Here is a 15,298-nt window from a genome sequence, read left to right on the forward strand (position 1 = left end):
TCAAAGGAGGCGTTTCGACATGCAATTCTGTCGCCCAGTGCAAAGCTCTACAGAAGTGCGCTAATGCACGGGACAGCTGTGAAATTTATCATTACAGGACTTCGAATATTCCAGCTTATTCCGACTGCTTACATCTGCGGCTGCTGAACTCCGAGCAGTTTTCAGTTTTACTTAGCAAGAGAGCACGGTCGAACGTCGCTGAGCTTCTGAAGGAGTCCTTGAAAAACATCCATACTCTTCCTTTGGAAGCCGGAATGTTAACGGAGGATAAAATATATATCTCAACAATCGGCCGGCCATCACACGCACGCGGACGTTCGGCAGTAAGTCGCGTGCACAGTGCTGAGTAGCGAACGTTCTTGATAGCTGTGAACACATATTCCGCCATTCGGCAAAAACATCGAGCTCTATAAAGCACGCTTGCATGCACTGGCCCGCTTTTAATCTGCAGTTCGACAACAAGTTATGCGGTCCACAAATATTGTTACGACGTGAATCGACTGAATAAATATGAACGCGCAGGTAGCTGACCGCGGTCTGTTGACACATTCGAGCCGATGCCGGCAGTCTGAAGGAGACGAGTAAATCAGCTGGTTGAAGCAAACATTTTCCAGCACCAACACGTTCTATGCGCACTCACAACAAATTTTCGTGCCGTCCGGCAGCTCGTTATCCACAGCGAGAGCCGGAGAAGCGTCTTGCAGCCGGGCACCAGCGCGCCGGCAGCCTTCGAAACGAGAAGGCCCGAAGGCCAGCGATGGCGGAATGGTCATGTGACCAAATATGGCGGCGCCCATGCTCTCGCGCTGTAAAGCGTCTATTGCTGCGGCACCGGCATGCGTCAGAGTATTTCGCAGCTCCAAGAGATGGCGCTGAAGAAATGAGTTTTGATTATGAAAGGTGCGAAGCAGAAGACGACTTGCAATGACATTGTTCAGATAGGGTGAGCCATAAAGCATTGTGGAGGCGAAACAAAAGAAAAATTACAGGGTTGCACTTAAGTCTGCTTAAGAGCAGAAATGTGAAAGCGTTTTCCTGGACAATCTTTCACCCTCAAGTTTTGCCCTCTATTTGGTCATTTTCATAGTTTTTTTTTGTGTTCTATTACTTTGATTGGTTTTTGTTTTAATTGTTTTTATTTATTTTTTTTCATCTGTGATTTAAAAAAATTTTTGGCTAGGAAAAGGCTGCCCATGTATGGATTGTTATGTGGGTAGTGTTGTTGGATTGGCTATGGATCTGTCTTGTCAGGCGAACGCCACTCATAAACCAAGAAAGGCATTTTTTGCCTTAATATGTAGTGCCCATGTTTGCGAAGTGATGTAGAAAGAGGACCCCAGACCACTGATGGGACTCAATACTGCTATTGTGTCATGTCCTTAAGGCAGACCTTGGGGCCATTTGCAACTAAATTTTAATTCATCTTAAATGCCCCTGAATTCTTTGGGTACGTCATACAAATAACTGTGACCATGCTATAAGCGTTGAAAGAGCTCTCTAGCAGATGATGTTGTTGTGTATATTTTACGGTACGTTAGCTTCATATTTTATGTCTAAATCCATTTGGAGCTTATGGTATTGGAAGTATGCTATTTGGAAGGTCAAAAATTAACCGTAAAAGATGGAAATAATAAAAAAATAAGGTGATCCGGACGCCCTGCTTTGCGCTGCGAACCCTATCGTCCTCAAATTGGCATCACCGCCCTGGCCCCGGGAGAAACCTCTTCCGGAAGGATTCTCCTTTGATAGTGACGGCGGCCATGTCCTGGTCACCAGCAAAGAGCCGCTGGTTGCGGCTAAGGGCGCACTAATGAAGAATAGAATCTCGGCGGCTCTGTTCGCCGTGTGCGCGGCTTTCGACTGCTTGGACTTCTTCGAACTCGCTGCGAGGCAAGTGCTCGCGGAGACCGAAGAGATGTGCGTCGCACACAAAGTGTGCAAGCTTCCGGGGTGCTTCCAGGGATAACTACAGCCTCAGCTTTTCTTGAATCGTTGCCTGTTCAGTAGTAGTTTTACCGAGCACCTGTGAGACAGCGCAAGGGGTGCTGATGCCACCGGCCACAATCTTGTTTGAAAGCATATAGGACAAGAGAAGTGTAGCCCACACCTCCTGAGAGTCTCTGGTGAGTATCATTTTGCGCAGTGCGTTTCTAGTAACCCTGTGCATTCATCCCGGCTGTGTGTAACAGCATGTCCCGTTTAATTGCTGCTTCTATTGATTCCATCTGGGCAGTACCCAGCACAGCATGGCATAGAAACTGACTGCTGACGACTAGCTCCATTAATGAGATTATTTAAATAGGTAGGTATAAGCTTTAAAATATTTGCTCAGCAAGCAGGTAGTAGGCAATGTTTGTGACATCGCAAATGCATTTTCATGTATAAGAATTGCCTGCACTGGAATGATAAAAATGTCCAACTTTGAAATTGGATCGTGCCAAACTTGGCCAAAATGATATACAGTAGAACCCAGTTCATATGGTTTTCACCAGACCAGGAAAAACAATACAACGGCCAGGAAAACGCAACAGTGAGGAAAGCTCCAAAAATGAATGAAAACAGTGCAGCTTTGACTTGAAACAATTTATTTCCGCAAAGTGACCTTGGGAATTTAAAAAATCCAAAAAGGTGGATTGCAGTTTGTTTTGCTCGCTGGAAAGCAACATGCATTTCTCAATAGCCTGGAAGGCCGCATTGCTGTCAGCATAGCTTTGCATTGCGACGCACATACCCGCGGAGGGGTCTAGAGCCGTGACGGCTTCTCCAAACATCGGATCTGCCAAGTCCCAGGAATGACGCGGCTCGTGCTCCTCCTCGTCATCGCAGTCAGCGGCTTCACGCACAATCGAGTTCGCAATGATCTCTGCAATGCGCTTGCACTCCAACTTCACGACGGGAGCATCCACAGCGACGTAGTCGCCGCATGTGATCCCCGTGGCACCCAGCAAAATTGATAGCCTCAGTGAGCTCTTGATCACAAGAGGCTGCTTTGTTACTCTTCATCTTCCATGGTAGTTTCCACTTCCACGCGAAAGCCACACCGCGCACAGCAGTGCTGTGCATTTGACGCCCTCACTACAGTCCACGCTGAAGCAACGTAGTGCACAGCATCAAGCACTAAAATGGTCGTAGGCTGCTCTCCGCGCTGCTCCGCGAAGGCCGCGCAGGCTGCCTGTCAGCTGCGTTTTGTAGGTCCAGCTTTCCCTCAAGGGCGAGCGCCTTCCATTTGCGCGACGCCCCGACGCCATCAAAGCACGACAAAGATCGCGGCATCACGGTTCACAAGTTTGACGTTCACGAGGCGGGTGGCCATCTAGTGGCGGCCTCAGCAACTCGCGCGCGGCTTCTTGCAGACAGTTCCGTAGCGAAGCCTGGCCAAGACTTGTCAAAATTCAAAACGGCGGTTGGTGTGGATTGCCCGGGCGGGTTCAGGGTGCCTGGTTGCGACGCATCATGCGGGAACATTTCCTCAGCTACAACGTAACAGCGAGGTTCCCAATACATTGGATCCTATGGGAGCTATGCTGAGACCCGAAGAAAGCGACCCAACAGCGGGAAAAACACAGCAGTGAGGAATGTAGCAGCGGGGTTCTACTGCATAGGGCAGGGAGAAGTTTCATTCTGACATGTGATCCTTGAAAAATATCCAGGGCTGCCCTTCCAATGTGCCTGACTAAAGCATCCCTGCCTAACTGTTTTCTCTATTAGTTTCGCCATTAAGTTCAGCGATAATAATGGAAATTATTTCCCTGCATTCCAACTAGCTAGCTTTTACCTAGGGATCCACATGATAATGCAATCATCTTTCTGAACGATTGTTTGAAATAAAAAAAAACAAAGTTGGCAGCACAAAAATAGCTTTGCCGAAAGCAGCATTTTCACATCTCTAAAGCATGAAACTGTTCAATACTATTGCCTGCAATTGAAGCCTTATTTAAAATCAAGGTACCCTGGCAGGTACAGCCAGAAGGGTGCGGTTTATAACCCGGACATTATTTATTTATTTATTTATTTTACCCTCAGGGCCTTGCAGGCATTGCAGAGAGGAGTTCGCAGAAAATATAGAACAAAACAATGGAGAAAAAGGAAACGGGTACATCAAAGATTAGTCCTGTGTATACAATGTTAGCTAGACACAATACATTAGTGCTGAACAAAATCGTCAGAGTTTACACAACACCAGCCAAAGCTTTGCGAAAGTTATTTACGTCAGTAATAGATACAATTTCACCAGGAAGATTGTTCCATTCCTTAGAAGTACGCGGGAGAAATGAGTGTAAGAAAGAAACTGTTTTACATACTGGGATGGCAACTTTGTGGGAATGATCAATGCGGCGAGATAAGTAGTAAGGTCTATGAAATAAATTATTGTGTAGGCTGGAGTGATAATATAACTTGTGAAATAGGGTTAGCCGACAAATTTTTCGTCGCGAAGCCAATGACTGAAGACTAAGGTTAGCTTTCATTTCGGTTATGCTAGCTCCTCGGTTATAGTTAGAAAGAATGAAGCGAGCGGAGTTATTTTGAACACGTTCAAGCGAAGTAATTAAGTAGTCAAGGCTAGGATCCCAGACTGCTGGTGAGTATTCTAGCTTCGGACGTATTAATGTTTTATAAAGAACTGATTTCAAAGAAGAAGGCGCGCGAGAAAAATTACGTCGCAGATAACCTAAAGTTTTGTTAGCGTTATTGATTATGTAGTCTATGTGAAGCCTCCAAGATAGGTTAGAAGTAATGTGAATGCCTAGGTATTTATAAGAATTGACGCTTTCAAGTGGAATGTCATTCAAGTAGAACACGGGAGACGGATTAGCAGAACGGGATACACGCAAGACCTTGTATTTGTTAAAGTTTAGTTCCATTAGCCACTGATTGCACCAATTAACTATAGCCGTAAGGTCGCGCTGTAGGATGTTGATATCGTTATCGCTTTTAATCTCACGAAAAATCACACAGTCGTCGGCGAATAAATGTAAGTTAGAGGACACATGACAAGGAAGATCATTGATATAAATTAAGAACAGTAATGGTCCAAGAACGGAACCCTCTGGAACACCAGAAAGTACATTAACAAAGGGTGAGTTGTAACCATTAGCAGCGACAAATTGGGAACGGTTAGTCAGAAAGCATTCAATCCATTTGAACAAGTTATTGTCAATATTTAGGTGACGTAATTTATGAAGAAGCAAGTATTGGCAAACCTTATCAAATGCTTTTGAAAAGTCTAAAAAAATGCAATCAGCGACTGATGACCTGTCAAGTATATGTTGCAAGCTGTTTGTGAAAGAAATTAGTTGAGTGTCACATGAATATGATTTTCGGAAACCATGTTGCACAGAGGAGAAAAATGAATTGCTTTCGATAAAGTTCACAAGTGTAGTGAATATGATATGCTCGAGTAGTTTGCAACATGTGCTTGTGATAGATATGGGGCGATAATTAGCAGCAGATGTCTTGCTCCCCGATTTGTGAAGTGGAACGATCTTCCCGATTTTCCATTGTTCAGGTAGTGTGCCTGTGTCCACTGACTGTTGAAATATATGTGTTAAAATAACTGAACTATAGACACAAGTATTCTTTAGGAATTTAGCACTAACGAGGTCATATCCTGGACTGGAATGATCTTTCAGAGTACTAATTAGCCGAGCAACACCGGCTGGGTCAATAGTCAGGGGCGGCATCATCGAGTAGTCATGATGATGTACATCAGGAAGACGGGTGCGGCTGTGGGATGAAAAATTGTTCACAAAAGTATCGTTTAATACAGTAGCACAGATGGTATTATCAACTGGATCATCACGCGAGTCTATGAAAGCAATAGGATTGCTGGCTGTGGGTTTTATAACTCGCCAAAATTTTCTAGGATTTGTTTGTAGCATGTCCGGTAAGGTGTTAGTAAGAAATGGTCTTTGGCATTTTTTAGGGCGGTTATGTATGTTTTGGAGGCAGCTTTGTAAGCAGCCCAGCGCGAAGTAGCTGGTGAACGTTTTGCGGTGCGATACAGCCGTTTTTTCTTGTTTGATAATCTTTTGATATGGGCGTTGTACCATGGCGCGTGCGAGTTCGAGATGTTTCGTACTGGAATATATTTGTTTGTTAGACGGTCAACCTCAGCTGCAAAGATATCCCAGTTTGATTGAATGCAGCGATCATAGAAGTTTGAAAGAAAAGATTGCATGAAAACGCACAGTTCGTTATTTATTGCTGTGAAATCTGCTCTCTTATAGTCGCGTATTTTCTTTTTTGCCTTGGAAGGTTGGGGGGGGGGGGTGCCGCGTTGAGATTAAAAGTAATTAACGAATGATCACTAATACCTGGTAACTGAGTGATGTCGGATACATAATCAGGCATAGTAGTCAGGATAAGATCAAGAATGTTTGAGGAATTCAATAAAACTCTAGTTGGTTCAGTAATTAGCTGTGTCAGTGAAAATAGAGAGCATAAGTTAATGAACTCATCGCCTTGCATCGAGAATGGAGACAATGTGGGCATGGAATTGGTGTTCCAAAAGATGTTTGGAAAATTAAAGTCCCCGAGTAGAATTATAGGAGCCGAAGGAAATGTCGTGCTGATTTTGTTAAGACAGTCATGCATTTAGTTTATAAACGAAGGTGGGGTAAATGGGGATCAATAGCATACACTAAGTACCGTGTTCTGCAACTTTATCGGCACAGGTTTGAAAAATTCTCCCGCCACAACCGTTGGCTCGTTTGTGGTGAAACCGCGCACAAAGCTTCCTTATTGTTGTCCGTTTTAAGGCATAGTAAGTATAAAAGTGGTACTTGCTAGGTTTGGTCACGCGAGATGCGAAACAAGAAGCACCCGTGTTGAGATCGAGCCGCCGTCATCGAATTTCTGCCGAAAGATACTTGTGGCGCCATCTGGCATCGCTGAAGGAAAGCGCCGCGATGAGCGCTGCAACGAGCGCGGCGGCTTGCTTTGAATGCGTCGTTCGGGCCATGTCGTCTGCTTAAGCGCGTGAAATATTTTTCGGCCAACGAATTTTGAAAACTATCGTAAACAAATTAAATGACTTGACGGTGATTTACCAATAAAAAATATGTTCTCCATTGTCTCGTCGTATTTCTGCCGTCTGCTTTCACGGCGCTTTCCTTCAGCGATGCCAGATGACGCCACAAGTATCTTTCGGCAGAAATTCGATGACGGCGGCTCGATCTCAACACGGGTGCTTCTTGTTTCGCATCTCGCGTGACCAAACCTAGTAAGTACCACTTTTATACTTACTATGCCTTGAAACGGACAACAATAAGGAAGCTTTGTGCGCGGTTTCACCACAAACGAGCCAACGGTTGTGGCGGGAGAGTTTTTCAAACCTGTGCCGATAAAGTTGCAGAACACGGTATTAATTTACGATGGTCAAGAGTTAACGACACCCAGACTATTTCAAGGCTAGTAATAATATTGACGCTTGAGCATGGAATGTTATTAGATATAGCGACTAGAACGCCACCACCACGATGAGCAAGGCGATCACATCTGTATATGGAAAATTTATCTGCGTTCTCAAACATTTCGTGGTCTTCAACGTGCGGTGAGAGACATGTTTCTGTAAGGGCAATAATATGCGCAGAGCATGTATCAATAATAGATGACAGTGCATCATGTTTATTCTGCACACTCCTAGCGTCGGTAAATAAGACAGAGAGTTGCGATTTGAACCGAGAATTCAGACCACCACCCCTCACATGCCCCTAGACAGAGGCGAAGGATGAAGCACATGAGTGACTAGAGTTGCGAGCTGTGCGTGTCCGAAGTTCCTGAATGCTATCAGATATTGCGTCGTATGAGTATAACCTTTCATTCATTGACAGTTTATCGTATTTAAGCTTGAACTTTAGAGACTCGGGCTCAGATTTTGCAAAATCGATTAGCTTTTTGCGGGCGGCCCATGTGGCAACCGAAAAATCTTCGTTTACTGTTACTTCATCGGATTTTAGCAGACTACGAAGTGAGAGCACTTTATCTCTCATTTTAAAGTTGGAAAATTTTGCAATAATGGGGCGACATTTGTCAGGAGAAAAAGTGAGTAAGCGGTGCGCACGCTGAATTGAGTCCGCGGGAAATGATTCATAAACAGCCTTAATCTGATTTGTTAGTTTTTCTTCTGTTTCGAGCCATGATTCTTCTGAATCGGGAATGCCGTAAAATATTAGGTTATCCCGTCGACACCGATCTTCTAGCTCATTGAGACGTGATTGTAACCGGCAGTTTTCAGCTTTAAGTTCTTCTACTGATGTCTGAGTCATGGCTATTTCTTCTGATAGATGGTCGAATAAATCTGATTTGGTTTCTAGGTCGTCTAGCCGCTTGCGAATATCGGTGATGTCTGATTGTATACTTTTTTGACCGGATTTTATGGATTTTATATCAGCAGCCAACTCAGTCTGAGACTTCGCGCTTTGCGCGGAACGGGTGTGCAGATCTTTGAGTAGCTGAAACAGAACTGCCATTTGCTCAGCAGGGTCATCAGGTAAGCTATCAAGTTCAGTCACAGCAGGTTGTCGTTTAGGAGGGCCAGGATTAGATTCAACATCGCCACAGCATAACAGGAGAAACAACATCGAGAAGCACTCACATAATATTTCGCACAAAGTTCCGGGGCACGGGAACACTACTAGGCATCTGTCATCAGATTTCTTCGCATATAGTGGAACTTTTTCACACACCTGCATGTCGAAAGAGCGCTGAATCAAGACGATGCCTTGAGCTGTGTTCCCGTGCCCAGTGAAGCTTCCGTTGACGGGGGGCCGCTTAAATAGCTGACGGGTAGTGATGCCGTTGCCGATGATGCCGGATGAAAATCGTCGAGTTGTACCGGGGGAAGGTCACAGTAGGAAGGGAGCGTGAAGCAGTGATCAGCGGGTTGTGGGCTTGCTACCGAAAACGACGCCCAGGACACTGGCTGGTTGTACTGCGCAGCTGATAGCAGCGATGCGAGTAAGGCCAGGAAAGCCTGCATGTCGAAAGACCGCTGAATCAAGACGATGCCTTGAGCTGTGTTCCCGTGCCCAGTCAAGGACCAGGACGTAGTCAACGCAGTCAAGGACGCAGTCAAGGACGCAGGAACTGTGAGCTGTAACCCAAGAACACATTTCTCCATTTAGACAGCATGATGATGGCACCAATTCTGAGTTAAAAATCTATCTGCTGCAAATACCTTCACACCTACCAGCTGTAAAGCACCACAGGAACTATTGAAGGTTTATGGCAAAAGTGGGTATGCAAGGGTGTTGGAATTCAGAGTGAATGAGCAGAGGCACTGGCATGTGCAATAAAGTACTGTAAAGCATGTTCTAGAACTGCTGCATATTAGTGTTACTTGTCGTGTACGCACTTAGCAATCACATGCTTGGCGCTCAAGTTGTTCCAAGCTATCTCAGGCATGCCATGCAGCTACACTGTGTGCGCAGCTGTGGTTCATAAAAAAACATCGCAAAAATGCAGGTAGCGAGCTTGGTGCTAATGTGCCTTTGTTGTCTTAATTAGCCATTGCATTCAGCTAAGTGGCGCGAGATTGGTACTATCATGCTTACCACTATACTTCTGGCACTCATATTTTACTTGCATAAGCTTGCTGTAATCTCTAGCTCACACAGCAAAAGTTTTGTGTCATAGAGGAATGTTGCATTTATTATCTGAAGAGAGCTGATGTGGGTTGTGCTTTCTGCACCTGCTTTGCAGCAATTCAAGCTGCAATTGACCAAGCTCCAAACGGAGTTGGTCGAAATCAAACAACAGAGGAAGCAAGTCGAGGCCGACATAGAGAACTGCAATGTGAGCTTTTGCTTTTTATGTGGCAAACAGTTGTGACGCTGCGGAAAGTAGAAGCTGTACGTCACACAGCTTATACAGTTGAGCAAAACATATGCAGCGGGACAGTGCTGCTTTCTGTGATCGCGTTGCCTCTATGTACATGGTCTGTTCATGCGCATTTGCATTGTGACGCTGCCGGACCTGCGTGGAAGTCGAAAGGAGGCTAAACATTTTCAAGGCAAAAAAAAGGTAAGAAACCTGGGGCATGTTCAAGGCTTCTAGATACTTGCCCTTTTTTTTGTTCCTGTACAGGCAGCTTATAGTGCAGGTCAATTTGCTGCTCAGTGGGGAACAAGAGGAAACAGCTGCGCTGTGCTGGCAAGCTTGTGTATTGTTACAAGTATTGCACTGCATGAAATTGAGACGCTTGCTGGTCGCTATACACTCAAGGCAGAGGGCGTTCACTGGATGTCATCCTTTCAACGTGATAGCATTAAAGCGGATGTTCGGCGAAGACTATGGCGCTACAGCGAAATTCCTCGTTGGTCTACAGGGTCGTGACATCACTCCACTGCCATTACGTATAGCCTGTGAAGAAAGATAAACAATTCTGCAGAAAATAAAAAAGACCGAGCCGGGACTCTAAGCACTGCCCTTTGGGTCGTGTGCCGGGCATGCTAACCTGCCATGGAAGAGCTTTGGTGTAATAAAAGGAGGTCTTGTGCGAGTACCTCAACCTGCAGAGCAGAGAGCAACGTCTAGTCAATTGAGATTAGCAATTAGCATCCCCAGTTATTGTTGCCAATTAACAAAGCTTATATACATATATATATATATATATATATATATATATATATATATATATATATATATATATATATATATATATATATATGTACGAACAACCGAAAGCCGCTTGATGTATTGTCGCGGCACCGGCATGCAGCTGAGTACTGCGCAGCTCCAAGAGATGGTGCTTAAGGAATGAGTTTTGATTATGAAAGTTGCGAAGCAGAAGACGACTTGTAATCACATTGTTGAGATAGGGTGAGCCATAAAGCATTCTGGTGGCGGAAGAACAGAAAAATTACAGTGTTGCACTTAAGTCTGCTTAAGAGCATTAATGTAAAGAGCAAACTATTTCAGCGTGTTTGTGTGTCTGGTGACATGAGTAATGCCATCTGTGCCTGAATTTCTAGTCATTTGTCATTCAGTGGCATTAGAAAACTGCAGATGATCCATTCTTTTGCATTAAATGTCAATGCACCATCGTTTTTTTATTATTCCTGTTTAAAATTTGCACAGTACTGCTAAGGAAACCTTTCATAACCGAAGCGTGGCCTTGGAATAAAGAAAAAAAAAGAAGCGTGGCCTTGTGGTAGAGCATTCGCCTTGCATTCGGGAGGTGCTGGGTTTTCAAAATTTTTTCAGATGTCACCCATTACCTAAGAAAGGACTGCCCATGTATGGATTGTAATGTGGGTAGTGTTGGATTGGCTATAGATCTGTCTTGTCGAGCAAACACCACTCATGATCCAAGAAAGGCTTTTGCCTTAATATGTAGTGCTCATGTTTGCGAAGTGATGTAGAAAGAGCACCCCAGACCACTGATGGGACTCAATAACACTATCGTGCCATGTCCTTAAACCGAACCTTAAGGGCCATTTGCAACTTAATTTTAATTCGTCTACAATGCCCCTGAATTTTTGGAGCACCTCATAAAAATGGTTGCTTGGTTTATGGGGTTTAACGTCCCAAAGCGACTCAGGCTATGAGAGACGCCGTAGTGAAGGGCTCCGGAAATTTCGACCACCTGGGGTTCTTTTACGTGCACTGACATCGCACAGTACACGGGCCTCCAGAATTTCTCCTCCAAAGAAATTCAACCGCCGCGGCCGGGATCGAACCCGCGTCTTTCGGGTCAGCAGCCGTGCACCGTAACCGCTGAGCCTATGGAATATTTTTTTTCACTCAGTCTATTTCAGTGGTGTGTTGTGTCACTGTGTGGCATTTATGCATCGTCAGGGTTGTTGTGTATATTTTACTGTATGTTAACTTCATATTTTATGTCTAACTAATTCCATTTGCAGCTTATGCTATTGGCAGTATGCTACTGCAAGGTCAACAATTCACCGTTGCAACCGCTGCGTTAAGATGGAAATAATAAAAAATGAGGTGGTCCGGACGCCCTGCTATGCGTTGAGAACCACATCGTCCTCAAATTGGCATCACCGCCCTGGCCCCAGGAGACTTCTTCCGGAAGGATGCTCGCTTGCTAGTGACGATGGCCATTTACTGATCACCTAAAAAGAGGCGCTGGTTGCGGGCAAGGGCGCACTAATCAAGAATAGGACTTCGACGGCTGTGTTCGCCGGGTGCTCGGCTTTCGACTCTTTGGACTTCTTCGAACTCGCTGCGAGGCAAGTGCTGGCGACGACCGAAGAGATGTAAATTTGAGCAACACTTCTTGTTGGGCTAGTTGGTAATACATACTTCTGAAGGAACCAGCGCACAAAACACAACGGACAAGAAAAAGGCGGAACACGACGGACAGGAGCGCTACTGTCCGTCGTGTTCCACCTTTTTCTTGTCCGTTGTGTTTTGTGCGCCGGTTACTTCAGAAGTACGAAGAGATGTGCATCGTGCACAACAAGGACACGGTCTGCAAGCTCATGCGCATGTTCCCCAATGCCAAGGTGCTCGGCCTGCCACACGATCTCGGCTCACACGCTCTGGATGTGGAGGAGCCATTCAGGAGCCGCTCCCCACCCCTGGTATAGTACTCCCAGCTTAAAGAACTAATGGGAAACGTGGAGGGTGTTACGTTTCGCCTTCGTCGTGTGGAAGAAAACGGCGTGGCTGCTGCAGAACGCCGCCTAGCCCCGAAACGCACGTTGGGTGAACCCCTGGATTACCCACGGAAGCAGCGCCCGTCTGCCCGGATGATGTTTTGAGCGAGCGTCTCCCATACACCGCGTGCGAACGCATGAAATTCGCGGGAACGCCGCTGGTGGACAGTCCAGCGTCTGCGCTACGTGGATGGCATCTTTCTCCCAACACGTGACGGCGGTGTGATCCCTCGGGAGTGTGTGTGTGTGATTGGTGCCACAGAGAACTTCCTTCCTCGGCAGGCCCGGCCCCCATCTAGGGAACCTAGTGAAAGGGAACATTTAAAACCTCGGCAGCGGTACGGCCGAGGGGCTTTTCAGATGGTCTCATCGTGTGCTCTCCTCATGCAGCGTTCCAGCATTGAGCGTCTCGTCACCGAGCTCCCATGTAAATAATGTAAATTTACTTGTATAAATTTTTCTCTCCTAGTTTTTCTAGCAGCCTCGTCTCCGACCTCCCTCATCCCCCTCCAGCCCGACCACGCTACCTTGATCTTTAACAAGGGTCAGAGCGATGGCTGCCTGCTGATAACGAGGGAGACGGTCTGCGCCATCTTGCAGACTTCTCCCCTGTTGCAACGCATCGACGCGCGCTTCGTCTGGGAGCCTTTCATGGGGGAGCACGAATTAGAGACGCTGATGGTGTGCGCAAGAACGACTGCCATCACCCATATTAGGCTGCTCACTTTGCTGAATACCTGCAGTGGATTAGGAAGCTTGTCGGGCGCACGTGACGTTACTCTTGCTGCGGGGATGTATCCGCGCGTCGAACACTTGGTGGTGGCTGTCACATCTCTAGGTTCCACGGCCGCCGCTTCATCCTTCCGTAATCTCTGTACTCTCTCCATAATGCTCATTCCTCGCAAGGTCCCCGCGCCTCATCTTCTTCTGCGCAGGGTACTTGGTCGCCATACGCCATGCCCGGGGCCTTTATTCCCGTAACGATATATATATATATATATATATATATATATATATATATATATATATATATATATATATATATATATATATATAGAAACATTAAATTTGCGAAATTACCCATTTGTACCAATATATAACCAATATACCAGTGAAACGGAGCAGTACCTCTGAAGAAATCACTGAAAGCAGCAATCTTGCCAACCTTGGAACAACAGTGCCCATGTGTGTCATGTTTGCTTGATTGCAGTCCTTGCTTTTAATTGTGGCCTCGCTATAGTATAACGTAAGTTTTTGCGAGTTTCTCGTAATATGCGTGTTCAAGCTGTTGCGTTTTATAGTACTTATGCCTTTTTTGTTTTTGCATTTCTAGCTGTGGCGTGTACACACAGTATGTTTGTGCTTCTGTGCTTTGTGCACGAAAAGGGCAGTCACCTTTACATAGTGCCAGTAAGTGATATCGAGGACTTCAGTCCCAAGCCTGAGAAGGACTTTGATGAGACTTTATATTCTGCGATGTGGTGGGACTTCGTTGACGAAAAAAACAGTTCTTAAGTTGGACAGTATGTGCATGCAGTCTCGACGTAAATCAGGTGTATTAACAATCGTTTTTCGTATGTGTCAAGGCACCCAGGAAGGTCTCGAAAACTGCCATGCCACAAATAGGGTGGGTATGCCCGAACTTACGCAGAACAGTTAGAAAAAAGAAGTGTGGGCGATCAAAACAAGAGGAAAGAAGTAAAAGGTAAGCGATGGCAGTTCCTTGCATACGCCAGGCCAGCACTCAGACTCGGGTGAATCGGTACAGCGTAAATTAATATGTTGAGTAGGTTTTTCCAGGGAGCGGCTTCAAAAGCCATTTTCTCTTTAACTTCCTGCTGGGATGTGCAACAAGCGACTGGGTCTGTTCTATCTGTTGTAGTCATTTTCGGCACTTCTACTTATTCAGGCATTTATTGTTTGCATGGATCGTGCCAAAAGAGTCTGTCTTTGGCGGCCTGCCCGTTCATATTGTTCAAGAATGTGTCACTTTCAGAGTCCGTGCTTCACCGCAGTAGCTCAGTGGCCCGACTAGCCGCGAGACCCAGTTTCGATCCCGGCTGAGTAATGATGGAATAATGTTGGGAACTCCAAGGGAAAACAAGGTGGCTATCATAAATTCCATATTATGGGCTGTGGACTGACCGACTGACATAGTATAATATATCTGCGGGGTGCCAGGCGATCACGGACGCGATCTGACACATCGAGTGATGATGACACACTGTGTTGTAGAAGTGAGCGTGTAAAGGCTCTGAGAGGAATGAAAATGTGGACGGGCAAAGCACTTCATTTGCAACAGCAAAAAGATCGTCTGCTTGCACAGGTTGCATCGCTGCAGCAGTCTTTTGAGTGAAAAATATTTGGCTGTAAGCATTTCACATCCAGCAAATACTAGAATGCTGTCTCAATGTCTTTAGTGGAAGCATATGCTGTCTGTCGGGCCGAGGCTGGAGCATCAAGTCGGCACAGTGTCATGGCGAATGGTACACTTCATTGTCTAATAATACCCGTGTTACACGGGCGTTTTCAACGGCAGCTCAGTTAACCCTCAGTTGAGTATTTCAACTGTCGTTGAACTCAACTGGATTCGCTTACTCTTACACGAGCACTTCGCTTTAATTTCAGTTAGCATACTATAACCATATGACGTCGCATCTGGAGCGAAGTGAAAA

At 45.6% G+C, this 15,298-nt stretch overlaps 1 pseudogene; it reads left to right on the forward strand.

Moving 5' to 3' along the window:
• The first annotated feature begins 1,621 nt into the window (after nt 1–1,621).
• LOC149356908 (uncharacterized) lies at nt 1,622–13,604 on the forward strand (annotated as a pseudogene).
• Nucleotides 13,605–15,298: the final 1,694 nt, after the last annotated feature.

Source organism: Amblyomma mixtum, chromosome 3, assembly GCF_055824585.1.
Source record: "Amblyomma mixtum isolate Tamu chromosome 3, ASM5582458v1, whole genome shotgun sequence".
In the NCBI taxonomy this organism is placed as follows: Eukaryota; Metazoa; Arthropoda; class Arachnida; order Ixodida; family Ixodidae; genus Amblyomma; species Amblyomma mixtum.